The following is a 12,325-nucleotide window of genomic DNA, read 5'->3' as shown; positions in this document are numbered from 1 at the left end:
AAGGACACCAAGAGGCAGCTGCTTCCCAAAGCTGGGGCTTCAACCTGGCGAGCTCTCCCTACCAAGCTCAGGTCTCAACGACCCAGCGGTCAACCAACTGGCTGCCAAAAAAACAGCAATAAAATCCAGCAAGGTGGTTTAAGCTGCTCCTCAGTCCACCCCATAGCAGGTGTGGCTTTTAGGTTTCAACAACTCTAAAGAGGAGGCAGGACAGTGTAAACCCTGGGCCCTGGATCTACTCTGCTATATCATGGCCTTGTGGTCTAGTTATGGTCACGTCCCAGGCCCCTTCGCACACTCACCCATCTTCATTCTGCTTGCTGCTCTCCTGGCTGCTCCCAGGTTGTAGCGAGCTAGTTCCATGTCAGGCGTGTGCACCTGCTGTCCTTTCTTTAGACAGGCACCTGGCTCCTCCATGGGTCTGATCACATTGTGCCACAATTAAAGAGCCTTTCGTTATATCTTCCCCTTCTTACTCTACTTCATTATTCTGCTTAGTACTAGTTCCTGCAGCTTCCACTGCCCATCCCCCACTGGATCAGAAGTTCCCATCAAACAGGGACTCATCAGTGCACCTCGTCTCCCTAGCCCCCAGCACTGTGCCTAGCTCAGGCCTATCTGTGGATGGGGCGAATACACACACAGCAATGCCCTCGTTGATGAGCCTTACAGACAAGTGGGCAAATGGCTCTGCTCTCGCCGGGGAGCAGGGCAGTCGTGCAGGTTTCCTCCTCAGCTGTGACAGGACACTGTGTACAGCCAAACCCTCCCACAGGTGTCAGTCAAGGGCAGGATGCTGGCTATGAAGTATGACCTTGAGGCATGTAGGCTGGAAGAGTATCACTCAAGGTGAAGGCGTTTTTAAGACAAAAATAAATAAATAAATAAAAGCTGGCAAGTTCTGCCAAGGAGAGCTGGGGACATTCCTGAAGAAACATTCAGATGCAACACACACATGAACAGGATGGACACCGGCTTACGAGCCCTGACCAGGGCATGATGGGAGTGCACACAGCAGGCGCTGCAGGCAGTCAAAGCAGAAGAGGAGCAGACCCGAGCACAGATAGGGGTCAGAGATATGGGTGACGAGCAGAGGCCTGGCTGAGCAGTGGGACTAAGAACAACATCATGGAAGCCCACCCAGAGACCCACTGGGCTGGTATCTGGGAACTGGCCCGGCTCTCAACAAGCCAGCAGCCCCCAGCCACCGCAACCCCAGTGGCAGGTGGGAGGAAAATCTGAGAATTGAGTCAGGAGACAGCACCAAGAATGCTCAACAGCAGCAGAGACTTCCCAACGGAGGCTGCAAGTCCCCTTCACCCAAAATTGTCTTCTGGGGCCAGCACTGCTCATGGCGAGTTAAGCTGCCGAGTGCTGGCATCCCACAGGGCACAAGTTCAAGTCCTGGTTGCTCTACACCCAATTCGACCAACCTGAAAACGGAGAAGGTGGCCCAAGCACTTGGGCCCCTGTACCCTCATGGGAGACCTGAAAAAGATACCTGGCTTCAGATTGGCCCAGCTCTGGCAGCTGCAGCCACTGGGAAGTGAGCCACAGATGGGAAGATTTTTCTCTCTCTGTAACTCTGCCTTTCAAGCAAGTAACTAAACCTTACAACAACATATTCCTGCACACTTATGCAGACTGTGGCATTGGTTACAAAAAAAAAAAAAACCAAAAAAGGAGAGGCTCCAGCAGCAGCTGAATGGAAAGGGAAAACGCATCTCACAGACACCGCAGGATGCAGGCAGGCTGCCATGAAGTCACGGAAAATGCATGCTATGGAAAACCTGGGCGTGCGTCTCAAAAAGTCTGCAACAATATAAACCTAAGCAGTTTGCTTTCCATAAACTTTCTGAAGCACCTTCGTGTTACTCAGTGCTTACAGAGAAGGCAATTTTATCACTGGCTACAGCAGGAACACACCTGGAAGCCATGATGCCAAGTGGAAGAAGCTGGCCACAGAAGGACAGATACTGGTGGACTCCGCTCATCTTTGCTATCTACCGCGGTGAAGTTCAAGGAAACGGGAAGCCAAGTGGAGCTTGATGGGGACCGAGGGGTAGGAGGAATGGGAAGTCACTGTTTATCGCACACACAGAGCTTTGCTTCTGTGGGGAGGAGAGTTCCATGTGTGGGCGCTGGTGACGGCACACAGCAGTGTGAATGCACCGGACGCCAATGAATGGCGTGCCTACTAACAGCCACCACAGAACGCCTCACCCTATGTGGTTTTCACCACAATTAAACACAACTTAAACCATGAATGCAGAAATCCTGACTTCCTGGAATTGGAGGGAGGAGAAAGCAGGCTTTTTCAGTTGACCACTCCATCCAGGAGGCTCGACTGCAAAGAGGAAGGGAGAAAGACCGGGCTGTGACCAAAGAGTGAGGCTGAGAGAACACTCCCCTGCAGTAGGCAGGAGGTAGTGGAGAGGTAAGACACAGCCAGTGACACTCATTAATTTTTTTTTCTCAGACTTCAGGGGAGGAAGTAAGAAGAGGACAAAGGTGAGGAGGTCCCCTCACATGGCCTTGAGAGCAGTAGGTGCTGGGTCACCTGGAGAGGTGAGGACGGCAGGCAGGAGATTTGGAGACAGTGGCAAGGTCAGGACAAGGCAGAGGGCTGGGGGCAGCAGAGACTGCCTAGCTGACTGCCAAGGTCATAAGCCTGAGGCCTGAGGCAGTGGTCCCCATAGGGTGGGTGGTCCCTGGGGGCAGCAGTGACATCAGACAGCTTGTTAGAAACACGTGTTTTCCGGCCCCACCTGAGGGTCTGAGTCAGAGTGATATATCAGAAGCGGCAAGGGTGGGGCCCGCAGCCTGTGTTTTCACAAGCCCTCCCGGAGATTCCCACGGGCTAAAGTTCAGCAGCACCGCAGCAGAACACAGCCCAGGTCAGGGGAAATGCAATGAGTTTTACACAGGGTGAAAGAAAAAAAAAATTTTTTTAAAATACCAAACACGTAGCAATGTCTACATAAAAGCTCAAGTAACACATCACAACTCTGGTACCAACGCATCTCACTTTTATATCTGGAAAAATGCCAACGGGTATTAACACAGTAACAGGAATGTGAGGCCTGGCTGATAACTCGTGTGGACAATGTCTAGCCTGCACACTCGGGATCTGACAGACGGAACTGCTAAGCCGTCAGCAGAAGTCCCTGCACCGCACTGGCTGTGCACCCTTAGGTGCACCACATAAATGCCTTTCAGTGCTTCAGTTTTCCCCAACAATATAAAAGAGGGAGCTAAGAGGAATCTAATGGCATGTGAAGTAGAAAACCCTTCAGGATTAGTCTCCCTCTTGCCCTTCAGTGGCTTCTCTATCAGGGCCACAGACACACACAGCTATAAAACACTTCACTGCTCCCAACGGTGTTCTTGGTGGCCACAGGACTCGGACGCTTCCTAGAAAGCACCTCCTGACCTTTTGTTTCTTTTGTTTCAATTTTATTTCTTCACAAGGCAGAGACACAGAGACCGCTAGAGAGAGCTCAACTCCCACCTGCTCGTCCACTCCCGGAATGACTGCCAACAGCCAGTGCTCCCACACAGGTGGACCCAACTGTCTGCTGCTTTCCGCAGCGCACATCGGTAGGAAGCTGCAATCAGAGGCCGGGCTCTTGGACACACAATGCAGGTGTCCCAGGCTGCCTCCTAATTGCCATGTTAGGCACTTACTGAGTTCTGTATTTTCATCTTTTTTCTGACTCAGGAAGGTAAGGCTTTTGTTTTCTTCTAGGGCAGACAACACACTAAAGATCCAAACCATATGGATCCTAAGCCTGCCACCCTGATCACTTAATGTTACACATCAGGCTTCCTGACAAATGACCCTGGGGTGATCCTGGTAGCAAAATCCCTCTACACTCACTTCTTGCCTGGTCTGTCTGCATCCAAGTCCCCATCTGCACCTGCTGGTTACCCAATGCTCATCCTCTCATGTCTGGGTCCCCAAGGCCACCTGCTTGCCTGCTTCTGCCAAAGGCGGCTGCTCGGTCACGATCTGGGCACTAGGGCAGAAAGAGGGATGTGGTGGGTGGTATGGGAAGGGCAGGAGGAGGTGTGAGCCCAGAGCAGACAGAGCTAGGGTTTAGGAGACGCTGTCTCTTGCCCCACCTGGCTTACCCTCCTCCACGGCTCTTCTTTTTCACTGGTTCCCCTATCCCTGTGCTTCTGACATAAATCCAGTCCCTACTCCTCCATCCAGCCTCAGTACTGAGAGTGAGTCTGGGCTCTTCCAGCCCTTGCAGCAGGAAGGAGCAGGGTGAGGTGAGGGTCAGAAGAAGGCTAGGAGCAGAGCTGGGAGGGTAAGCTGTGGCGGCAGGCTTGGGGGCCAAGCACGAGCACTGGGCTGCTGGTGATCCCCAAGAGCTGGATTCATGCTGCCCCCTCCCCAGGTGAGGACCCCAGTACTGGAGGGTTTCCCAGGTAGGCACCCCCAGCACTGACCTCAGCTTCAGACATACACTAGGACAGGCTAAGCACCGATTTTGTAGAGTAGTTCCAAGCAGGGGCCTGCAGATCCGATGTGGTTATTAATAATAACCCATTTGTTTGGGATAAAATTGTAGTTATCCCAATCCTGGGTCTCTAGACCTGCCATGTTGCACCACTCAGGGCTGGAAGAGGCCTCTAGGTATATCCAGGTACATCTCAGCCTTCTTCAAATGCCCCATTCTTCTCCCCAACACCCTTGCCAGACCAAATCTGTGTCTGCTTGTATGCCAGCACAGACAGCAAGCTCTCTTTCTTATAGTGTTAAAGCAAATGACAACATCTCTCAGACAGTGGGGATATCACAACACCTGCTGACTTCCACCTCTCACCTCACCTTTTCTTAACAACGATTTGCTGAGCGCCATAGGTGATCTAGGTGCTGGGACTGACAGGGGCAAAGTTACAGCAGAGAGAACCAAACTAAAGAACAGACTAAACACCTAATCTGTAGTCCACAAAAAGATGCCAAGGCCTGGAGAGACTGTTTGGCTTAGTAGTTAAAACACTGCTTGGGATGCTGATGTTCCTTATCAGAGTACCTGGGTTCAAGTCCCAGCTCTGCCCCTAATTCCAACTGCCTGTTAATGACCATCCCTGGGAGGCAGCAAGTGATGGCTCAAGTACTCAGGTCCCCACCATCCACGGGGGAGGCTGGCTTGCCTGGTGCCAGCTATTGTGGGCATCTGTGAAGTGTACGTGTCTGCTGTATGTGTCTCTCTGCAATTCAAACAGGTTTTTTAAAAAATTTATTTCTTTTTATTGAAAAGACAGATATACAGAGAGAGGGAAAGACAGAGATGAAGATCTTCCATCCACTGATTCACTCCCCAAGTGGCTGCAATGGAGCTGCACCAATCCAAAGTCAAAAGCCAGGAGCCTCTTCTGGGTCTCCCACACAGGTACAGGGCCCCAAAGCTTTGGGCCAACCTTGACTGCTTTCCCAGACCACAAGCAGGGAGTTAGGTGGGTAGCGGGGTCCCCAGGATTAGAACCAGCGCCCATATGGGATTCCAGCACATGCAAAACGAGGACTTTAGCCAGTAGGCTACTGTGCCAGGCCCTCAAATAGATTTTTTTTAAAAATTAGAAGGCTGGGCCTGGCATGGTAGAATAGTGACTAAAGTCCTCACCCTGCAAGTGCCAGGATCCCATATGGGTACTAGTTCATGTCCTACCAGCCCTCTTTCCCATCCAGCTCCGTGTCTGTGGCCTGGGAAAGCAATCAAGAATGACCCAAAGCCTTGAGACCCTGTACTCAAGCAGGAGACCCAGAAGAAGCTCCTGGTTCCTGGCTTCGGATTGGCTCAGCTCCAACCGTTGTGATCACTTGTGGAGTGAATCAGCAGATGGAAGATCTTTCCTCACTGTCTCCCCTCCTTTCTGTAGAATCTGCTTTGCAATAAAGATAAATACATCTTTTAAAAAATAGAAATAAAAGTTAGAAAGCTAAAAAAAAAAAAAGTCAAGGTCCTTAAAGACCAAGAAAAGTTGAGAAATTGTTCTAGCTTAAAGGAGACCAAAGGACCACAACGATTGTATGCAATGCATGGTCTGAGATTTTCTTTGACACAAAAAGGACATTAGTGGGCCCGGCGCGGTGGCGCAAGTGGTTAAGTCCTCGCCTTGCAACCCCGGGATCCCATATGGGCGCCGGTTCTAATCCCGGCAGCCCCGCTTCCCTTCCAGCTCCCTGCTTGTGGCCTGGGAAAGCAGTGGAGGACGGCCCAAAGCTTTGGGACCCTGCACCCGTGCGGGAGACCCGGAAGAGGCTCCTGGCTTCGGATCGGCATAGTATCGGCCCGTTGCGCTCACTTGGGGAGTGAATCATCGGACGGAAGATCTTCCTCTCTCTCTCCTCTCTCTGTATATCCGCCTTTCCAATGAAAAAATAATAAAAATAAATCTTTAAAAAAAAAAAAAAAAAAAGGACATTAGTAAGAAAAGATCTACCGATTAGGCAACAGTGCTGCATCAAGACTACCTGATACTAAAAGTTGTATTGAAGTTATTGTAAGAAAATGGTGTTACTTTTAGGAAATGCCGAGGGGGAAGACTTTACCAATGATGCTCAAGTGATTCAGGAAGACTCATGCACAGAAGGGCAAAATGAATAAGATAAAACGATCAGTAACTGCAGAATTGGGGTGAAGACAAACGGGGTGCTTTGCTCGGTTCTTCCAACTTTTCCTTTGAGTCTCCAGAATGTCAAACTACAAAGTTAAAAGGGAAACTGAAAGCTCAGACAAAGTTCAAAACAAAAGCAGACTCCGCCTTCAGAGTTCTGAGTAGCTGGGGAGGGAGCTGCTAACGCAGGCACCATAATTACACTACCTGACCACAAAATCACCACTATGCGCAGAGCTGTAAGGGGACAGAGGTGGTGGCACGATGGGGCACAGCATGGTCTCACACAGATCAGGATGGCCAGCCAAGGCACCACAGAGACCCCAAGGGACCCCAAGGAGGAGCTGATAAGAAGGTTCCAGGCTCCACCAGTCCTCAAGGCTAGAAGAAACCACACAAAAGCCAGACACAAACGTGTGAGAGAGTGGGAATGGCCAGGGAGCTGGGTTCCCCTTTCTTCTCAGGGCACCAGGAATAGCCTGTGAAGCACCTGGCCTGCCAAGGGGAGCCGGGGCTGGGAGGGCCAGCAGCTTGCAGGTGGAGTCCACTGTGGTAGGGACACCTGCCTCCAGAGGATGTCTCATGGGGGACTCTTCTCCTTCCTGATACTTGACTTTTTCACAACCACTGCACCTGCTGGAGAAGGGAAGGGGACTCTGGGAAACTAGTGGTTAAGAATAACCTCGGGCACCACCACCCCTAGACCGGCCCACCTTGGCTAGATTCACAGCTAGATTCAAGGCCCTGAGCCAGGAGTGGACTGCAGTGCATGGCATCTGCAGCAACTCCAGCACCAAGCACCAATAAGAATACCTGTCTTGGGAGGGAGAATAATAGGGGTCAAACCCTCAGGGACCCCTCAAGGGTCTTGCCTTAGGAGGTTTTCTGCCATGAGTTCATTGCCAATAGCCAATGCAGAGAAAGCAGGTTTAGTTTCTGCTCTGGCCCCTACTATAGACAATTTGTCCAGCGCCCGAACTGCTCAGAGCACCACTACCTTTCAGCTAGTCACTTCACCTTCCAGAGCCTCCATTTGTTTCACCCCATCTGTGCAATGGGATTGGTAGCACAGGGTTGAAACACACCATCTGTCCCCCTTAGGGGCTCCAAGAGGCCCAGTGTGGAAAATGCACTGCCAGCTCAGTACTGCAAAAACATATACGCTGATGGCAAACTGTGGGCCCTGAACTTTCCAGGACTATCCCAATTCCAAACCCTCTGGCCTAACTTTCCACAAAAACCATCAGAATGTCTCAGAAATTCCATTCTGTCCAGATCCAAACACCTCCTGCTGCCTCCTGCACACAGCAGCAGCAGTAACACACATGTTCTTTTATAGGCGATACAGCCTGACTGCTAGGTTCAGAAAAGAAAAGCCCATGGCCCCCTGAAGGAAATGGTGTCAGGGACAGATATCCACAGCTGTCAACACTCTGTGCCAATCCAGGCACTGACAGCAGCTATGGCAAGGGAGGCCAAGCCATGCTCAGCCTATCCCCTGCCACAGTAGGACACCCACCTGCCTGCAGGAACTCAGGATCTGGGGAGGCATCTGGGCTGCAGGGCTCCTGTGACAGCCACTGAGTGAGTGATATATGGAAAGCAAGCACGCGTGACAGCATAGGGCAGTCACAAGATGCCACACGGTGCCCATCAGCTACAAACAGGGGCCGCCCTGGCAGAAGCAGCTCCTGCCTCAAGACCATCACTCCCCTACAGGAGAAGACAGGGACTGAACTGACCCTTGGACAGAGATGGAGCAAGGAACCATAGCTATAGGAGGCAGCAGCCAGTTGCTACAGTACAGGAGTCTCCAAAACACAGGAATGCCAGCTGGGCTGGGTTCGGCCAAGTTGCTAAAACACACCAGGCCTCCCCCTCAGGACCCCATGCCTATGTGCCTGCCAGTCTGTTGCCTGGAAGGCTATTTTTCTGCACCTTCAAGGCTTAACTCAGATGCCAACTCCATCCTGCAGTGTTTTCTGAAGTTTGTCAAAATGATTGGCTGACTCCCTGGTGCCTGCAAGCATCTGGCTTAGTCTTCTTTTAAAGCAATTATCAGACGGATGGATGGATGGATGGACGGACACACACACACACCACCATCTTCCCAACTCCACCAGAATTCCTTCCTAGGGAGGAGCTTAGGGTTCACATCTGTGGTCTTCCAGCCCATCACACAACACACATTCAATAAACGTGGGGCTTAGCTGTGAAATGTGGGCTCCAGCTGTCTTTCAGCAGGCAGTGATCAGGAGGCAGCTTCAGAGGCATCTCTAGGGATGTAGATTTCTGGGCCCAGAGCTCAGATAGCAGCCAGAGGCCTAACTGCACTTCGCCCTCAGCCGGAAGCAGGGGAGGAGACACCTGCAAGACCGGGAGACCAGAGTCTGCTGGTCTATACTAGACCTGGGAAGGTACGCAGTGCTGGGGGTGGGGTGGGTCTACCCTGCCCCACCAACTAACCAGACGGGGAGGGTTTGTACTGAGCACCTGGGGCATTCCAGCCCCTGCAGCAGACCCTGGGAAGAGAGGAAGACCGCTCTGCCTTGCTTTCCAGGAAACTCTTTGTCTGGTGGCAGTAGGTAAACCCTGGGATTAAGGTCAGCAGAAGCGCTCTGGGGGGGCGGGGGGGGGGGGAGACCAGACTCTTTCCAACCTGCCACAAACCCTGAGGGCTCAGAGGGAAGATACCCCAGCTCCAGAAAGAAGCTGGGCCCCTCGGCTGGGCTGGCTGGGAGCAATCCTTCCCAGAAAGTCACAACACTGGTCCTCTAGTCCTTGGCCTCTGTACACCTCTGTTCAATTTCCTCACCTGCAGCGGGTGGGGGAGGTGTGAGGGAGCAACAGCACCCTGCAGTGGGGACCTCCTGGCTGGTGCACAGTCAACAACCAGGGAGTCCTGTGATCACCTGCCACCAGCTACTGCCTGGGCACCCCACGCATTTTCAGGGACAAGATTGGGTTCGGCCATTACCTCCCTGACCTCAGGGGTATCTAAGCTGAGAAGGAGAACATTCAAAGATAGCACATTGTCTCCTGCAAGAGAAAGTAAAGTGACCTCCCCCGTGGGGTCCTGGATCAGTGTCCCCAGGCTTCATCTCTTGCTTTAAGCTGCCTCTCCACACCCTCACCTTGCCGAGGGCCCACTCCGTTGGCCAGGACCTGTCCAGCTTCCCCGCTCAGTCCTGCACCTGCCCTACAGACAGCTCCATAAGCGACTGCCAAGTGGAAAGCCTCGGCCACCTGGAAGTGCCTCAGGTCACCAGCCCTTTCAGATTCCCAGCTAATGCCTCATTTGCATAGTTGAGTCCATTCTGGGAGCAGGCAAATCACTGGAGACCGGGCAGGATCAATACCGAGGGGGAGGCGCTCTTTATTCTACTCCAATTCCCCGCAAATTGGTATCCCATTAACTGGATGTGGGCTTTATGGGAGCTCGCTATAAACCAGAATATTTAACTAGCACAGCCTACTCTCTGTCAGAGAATAGACAACTGCTGTTAATTTTCAACCAGTCAATCTCAGAGAGAGTTCCAGCTTTCAGTACACTTTATATCTTCATTTAGTTATCAGGCGAATCGTGTATCTCTAAGTTTCCATAGCCCAGCAGGATGCAGAATGGAAAAAAAAAAAAGTGGTGGTGCTGCACTCAGACCCAAAAGACCCAGGTTACATTCCAGCTATGCCATGTCCGGTTCAGAGCCACGATTTCCTCGTGTGACAAAGAGGAATAGCCTCCCGGGCTGAGTCTAAAATTTATTTGGGATGAACTGGGTGTATGTGCCCTGGGCAGCGCTGGGAGGCTATGCAAAGTCAGCCCTTTCCGTAGAAGCACAAGGTGAAAATTCCCACCCACGTTAAACACAAGAGGTTCCAAGGGAAGGACGGGACATTCTGACCCATGGGTGACACCTGGAGCACGTGCTGGCTGCCATGAGCAAGGCAGAGGGAATGCTAACCCCTTTCCCAGAGGGAAATCTACCCAGTGAGCCCAGCAGGATATTGCTAGCCCCCTACCAAGCCTAGCGAACCTGGGAAGCCCTGTCCTAAATCATGACTTGAAGTTAGGCTGGAGAGCTTTTTCCAGCAGGAATCTTCTGAAGCAGGCTTTGCTTTCTCACATCATCTGCTTAAACATTTGCAAGATGCATCATCTTGCAAAACAGCTCTTTTGTAAGTGAAACCAAACTGCCAAGTACGGGAGTTCCTGAGTGTATAAAACTGTTTTTAAAGAGGATGCCCTGATTACCGCTGGCCTCCACTGTTGGTTTTTCTTTTGTTGTTGGGTTTTTTTCCCCAAAGCCCCTGACTTCAGCACAAGTTCTCGAGCAACAGAGACCCGGCCCTGAAGATGCTTTCCTCATTGTAATTTCCTGGTGAAGCAGGAGCCACAAGGGTCCCTAAAACGAATTAAATTCACATCACGCCAACTGCTCGCCTGCTCTGTGCCGGGCACGATGCCAAACACCTACACATAATTTATCCCATTTAACCCACCAACAACCCGATGAGGTGGGCATCATTAGCAGCTGTTTGCAGGGGGGAGAAACTGCAGGATCAGACGGGTAAAACAACTCGCCCAAGGTCACCAGCTGGCCAGGTGGGGGAGCCCAGCTTCAAAAGGACTCCAGTTTCCAAGGCACAAGCTCTGGCCACCACCTCGGAACACCCAGGTGTCAAGCTGTCTCAACTTCCCATGAATTATTAAGGCCACCGCAACTTCTCAGTAAGTTTAGGTAGCAACAAAGTCGAAATTCTCGGGGTGGGGGGCCGCTGGGCGCTCACGTACAGGCTCGCCCACCGCAGCTATCTCGTCGCAGGTAGCTGATAAACCAATCATGCTAGATCGCCCTCGGAATGGCCAAGATTTATTGGCACTGGGATACGTGCCAGGCCCAGGAAATGCCATCTTTGAAAGCCGAGAGGTGGATTCGCCCTGAGAACCGATCTCTAAGCCGCCACGCTTGGCTCGTTCCCCGTGGGCTGTGCGCCCCCTCGGAGCCCGGAGCTGGGGCCGCGGCGGCGCGGGGACCTCCCGGGCCGCTCGCCGGTCGCACGGGCTCGGCAGGGTTGCGCCCGCCCAGCCCGAGCGCACGCCCACGCCCCGCCGCCGCGGCCGCCGCGTCCCGGACGCTAGCCCCGGTCGAGCCCCACCCGGCCCGGCCCGCGCCCTCTCGCCCCCGTCTCGCCAGGTGAGCGCGACCCAGCGGCCCCTTCCCCGCCTCGACGTGGAGCTGGGACCCCGGGGTCGCCGCGCGCGCCAGCCCGCCCGCTCGCGCGTCCGCCGTGCGCCCGGGGTACGGGTGGGGGCGGGGTGGCGACGAACAACGACCCCCAACCCCCGGCCACCCAGCGCCCTGGCCCCGGCCCGTGGGGGTCGCGCCGGCCCGTACCTGCAGCATCCGGGGGCGCGGAGCGCCCAGGTAGGTCGCGCGTGCGGGCGGCGCGGAAGCTCGCTCGCGGCGCGACCTGGCCGCCGTCTGAGCATGCCCAGTGCCGCCCGCGGGCGGCTCCCGCCGGCCGGGCTGGCCGCGACGGGCCCGCGCGCCGGGCTGGGGGCGGGCGTCCCGGCCGCCTGCGGGGCGCTCCTGCTCCCGCCCCCGTCCCGGCTGGCGCGCTCCGACGAGTCTCCCGGGGTCCCCCGGGGCTCCTCCGCCTGGATCCGCCAGGCAGATCCCGGGTTTCCTTGCAC

The 12,325-nt window shown here is 53.6% G+C and overlaps 1 protein-coding gene across 1 annotated transcript in view; it reads right to left on the bottom strand.

Moving 5' to 3' along the window:
• PTPN3 (protein tyrosine phosphatase non-receptor type 3) overlaps window positions 1-12,115 on the bottom strand; it is a 101,429-nt gene extending 89,314 nt beyond the window's left edge. The window contains exon 1 of the mRNA XM_040963484.1: window positions 12,027-12,115. The gene's annotated coding sequence lies outside the window, so the exon portion shown is untranslated. The remainder of the gene's footprint in view (window positions 1-12,026) is intronic.
• Window positions 12,116-12,325: the final 210 nt, after the last annotated feature.

This window comes from Ochotona curzoniae, unplaced genomic scaffold (genome assembly GCF_017591425.1).
Source record: "Ochotona curzoniae isolate NIBS_2020 unplaced genomic scaffold, NIBS_Ocur_1.0 scaffold_3208, whole genome shotgun sequence".
Classification (NCBI taxonomy): Eukaryota; Metazoa; Chordata; class Mammalia; order Lagomorpha; family Ochotonidae; genus Ochotona; species Ochotona curzoniae.
The sequence above is the reverse complement of the archived record's forward strand: the minus strand, read 5'-3'. Positions and strand labels throughout refer to the sequence as shown.